Genomic DNA, 4228 nt, shown 5'->3' with positions numbered 1-4228 from the left:
TTATTCTTTTAATTTTATTGTATATTAAAATTTTATAAAAAAATCAGTTAATGTATGGATAATAAAATAATCATATACAATTAGCATCGATTTATACCAATACAACATAAGTGTTTTTAAAAAAATTTTGAAATTAGGTTCTAGATATTTTTCTGAAAATTGGGTTCGGTCGAAGACAGATTTAAAGTATTATGCTCCATCTCAAATGTTCACGTGATACCTCCATCTTGTTTTTTTATTTCCTTTTTTATAGCTTTTGATTTTTTTGTTTCTTTGTTTCTTTTTTATATACTTTTTATTTTTACTTTTTTTATTAAATAAATTTTGTAATAAAAAAATCAATTAAGTTAAAGAAGATAAAATAATATGTATCCAATGAGTTTCGATTCATAATGATCTAATTGGTGTACTTTTTTAAATCAGGATAATTGAGATGAAGTTTGTTAAAATTATGTTTGGGTAAAAGTAAGGTTTTTTGTGTTATGCTTTAGCCTTGGTATATTAGCAAATGTCTTTTATTTTTTATATCTTTTTTCTTTTTCACATACTTTTCTCTCTATTATTTTTCTTTACATGCAACTTTTTAAATTTCGTTTTCCCTCATCTCCCTTACTAAGCTCCCTCATGAGCTTACAACTCTCTTAGAAAAACAATATAGAGAAATAATGAAACAGAAGGTGTACCAATGAGATTAAAGTCCAAGGAGAATATGTATTTATATTTGTTTTTTATTTTATTTATATTTTTTAAATATTTATTTATTTCTAAAAAAAACACTTATATTTATCTATATATTATTATTCATCAAAATTTGATATGAAAATTATATTTTGTTCTTATTTAAAACATAATTTGAAAAAAAAAATCTTGCAATGTTTAATTCTAATATATATATAATATTTTTTATGTATATAAAGCATATGAAAGGCCGAATCCTGCTACGTCACCTCTTTCACTTGCCCTCTGTATTGTTTTTGAGCTACTATACCTAAAAACGACGTCGTGCAATTCTCTGTACTCCTTGTCATTTTGTTCGCATTGTTGTAAAAAGCTCTTCATATCTTTTATACCATTTCACCACGATGTTTATTTTGCCAAGAGTTACTATATCCTCTCAAAAACAAAAGATTTGTTGTATCTTTGATGCAAGGGTTGTTAAATGCAAAGGTCCCTTGCCGCGTGGTATTAATTTGAACTTCTCCCATTAATGTGAGTTTTTGAAACAATGCTAGTTTAAACAACTTTGTTGGTGGTTTTCTTGTGCTGCCATTAAGACAAATTTAAGAACGATAAAAAAAGAAAAAAAAAAAACCCCCAAATTTGTGCTTTATGTCCTTGCAAAATTTTGCTCTTTTTTTGCTCGGAAAAGATTTGTTTAATCTATCTCGGAAAATACGCCAACAGAAAAGATGAAAGGGGAGAGAAAGAAAAAGCAGAGCAGAGAGGAAAGAGAATAAAACTTATCTCTCTCTCATCCTTCTAATCTTTTTTTTTCCCTTTTACATTTCCCCTCTCTGTGGTTACATTTTCTTTCCGATTGTGTCTTGATTTAGTGCAAGAAATATGCGATGAGTGAGGCAATTGAGGCACCAACAACAACTGGGAAGGTAGCAGAGGCATCGCTGGTAGCGGTTGGGGCAGGGGCAGGGGCAGTAACCTCAGCCATCACGACGCTCATTGAGGCGGCGGCAAAGAGGACAACGCAGGCAGCCTTCTTCATGTCCATTATTGGCGTGATTGGCAAGATTAAATAAGGAACAATTACTATTCACCAAACACGCCTTTGAAGTGGAGTTTTGCTTTTGCACTTTGCAACCGATTGAAGAATGTGGGAGGTGGGTGAATGGTGTTTATAGTTCAGATACTACTCCAAATTTAGCAAACTACAGTTTTATTTTATCCTATTTTACCTCTACGTTATTTGTTAATTTTGGATGTATTAATTATTATGTGAACAAAAAGGTAATGTGTTATGTCAGTTTGGAACGAGTCTTCGGCTGCATCCTACAATTTATTAGACAAATCCAAATTCATGCTCATCAATTAACTCCCTTTTATTAATTAAAGAAAGATGACAAACAAGACACGTAAGGTAAGTAGTACTGAAGCACATCCATATATACACATACATATATATATATATATATATATAATTGGATATATAGAGAAAATGCTAAAACTCTATTGTTATTGCTGGGTTGTCAATATAATTTTATATTATCTCTGTCTCATTTTTTTATCAATTTTTATGGAGGGCTTAAAAATTATGTCTTTTTTTTAATATTTAAAATTTTTATTTTTTATATTTTAAAATTATTTTATTTTTTGACATTATAAATCATGAAATTTTAATTTTATAAAAAATTTCAAATTTAATATTAAATTCATTAAAATATAATTTTTTTTAAAACTATATAAAAATCAATATATAATAAATATTTTAAGAGAATATACACATATATATATATATTACACTTTGTCAAATTACATCAACATTATCGATACCTATTTATTAAAATTTAATATTAAATGCATTAAAATAATTTTTTTTTAATTTTATGAAGTCAATATATGATAAATATTTTAAGACAATATATATATATATTAGACTTTGTTAAATTACATTATATATACCTATTTATAAAAATTGTTACTGTCAAATCAATTTTTTGTTGTTCATCTGAATACCAAATCAGCTATTCATTTCATTGTATAGTAAATTTTTCATTGTCACGTCAGTACAATTAAAAACCAATTAAATTTACATCACATTTGACACTTCTCATTTTATAAAAACAAAAAATATATATATTTTTTCAATCCAAACTTAGGCTATGGAAGTAAAAGAAACTTTTATCGCCGCAAAAAATTACTAATTTATTTACTACTAATAACAAAAGAATCCCTTACTTAAGATAAAAATCAGCAAAAAAAATTCTCATATTTTCTTTTAATTTATTTTAAATAATATAATAAATATTATTTAAAAAATATATTAAAACACAGAAAATTTAATTAACAAAAACGCGAAACATCCAAATTTACCAAAAACACTAATAAAAATCATAAAAAAAAATTGAATAAAATTGATATCTCATCATAATTGAAATCAGCTAATATAAATATTTAATTACTTTAATAATATAAATCAATATATTACTCCTGTTCTCCTTTTCATTGTTTAATATTTAAATTACTATATAATTTTATTATACTCTGCATTCAAATGCGGGCTTCTACTTAGCATTGGTTTATTTTAATATTTAATTAACTAATTTGATTTTGAACAAATCAGTAGAAAAAGAAATTAATTAAAACCATCTTTAGTTGATACTTCACTATTTGTTGTTCCTTCCTTATTTTAAATATGTATATGTTAGTTTTTTTTTTTTACTTCCCTTTAATATATTGTTGTATAATTTTTTTAATTTTATAATAAAGTTAAGAAACTTTTTTAAATATACCTAATAGGAGTTTTTGCTTCGCAAAATAGATTCCTTCCTACAAATCTTATTTTTCATAACGTGACTTTTATATTTAATTCACATAATCATATTCGAAATCTAAATTATATTTATTTTTTTTTTCATATTCGAAATCTAACATTGACAACAATATCAAGAAGAGTGAAAATAGTTGAGAATAAAAAACTTTTATCTCCTTGAAGTTTTCTAAAATTTAAGACAAAATATGAAGTTTATCCTATTTTTGTTATGAATAATTGGTATTTGTCATGTATTATAACTTTTAATATCATAAAAATTACATCATAGACTAATATATAATTTGACACACATGGAAACATTGACACGAAGAGTCTTAAACCAAACAAAATTGACATTATGGAAAATATAAATGAAATTAATAATGCAATTTTTTAATATTTAAATATTAAAAATATTAAACCTAAAATTTATTTTAATTAATTTATATAATTACTTTTAAAATTTCATATTCTAAGGATTTAATAATTGTAATTTTTATTAAATATATTTTTAAGTTGCTCACTTACTTTCAGACAAATTTAAGAATTAGAGTACTAAAAAGCAAAAGGACAATTCGATACAGCGAAACACATAGTTTTGTTTATATATATTATAATAAAGTATTGTGGATTGATGGAAATTGATAACAATTATCATATGTATTATGTTTGAAGAATAAAAACGTAATATGTCATGACATATAATTACGTTTAAAAAAAATGTAATTTATTACATGGAAAAAG

General features: G+C 24.4%; 1 pseudogene; it reads right to left on the bottom strand.

The window, feature by feature from the left end:
• Window positions 1-1018: 1018 nt before the first annotated feature.
• Window positions 1019-2003, bottom strand: LOC111309910 (arabinogalactan protein 23 pseudogene; annotated as a pseudogene).
• Between the last annotated feature and the right edge of the window lie 2225 nt (window positions 2004-4228).

This window comes from Durio zibethinus, chromosome 19, assembly GCF_047325235.1.
Source record: "Durio zibethinus cultivar Kanyao isolate XHJ-2024 chromosome 19, ASM4732523v1, whole genome shotgun sequence".
In the NCBI taxonomy this organism is placed as follows: Eukaryota; Viridiplantae; Streptophyta; class Magnoliopsida; order Malvales; family Malvaceae; genus Durio; species Durio zibethinus.
The sequence above is the reverse complement of the archived record's forward strand: the minus strand, read 5'-3'. Positions and strand labels throughout refer to the sequence as shown.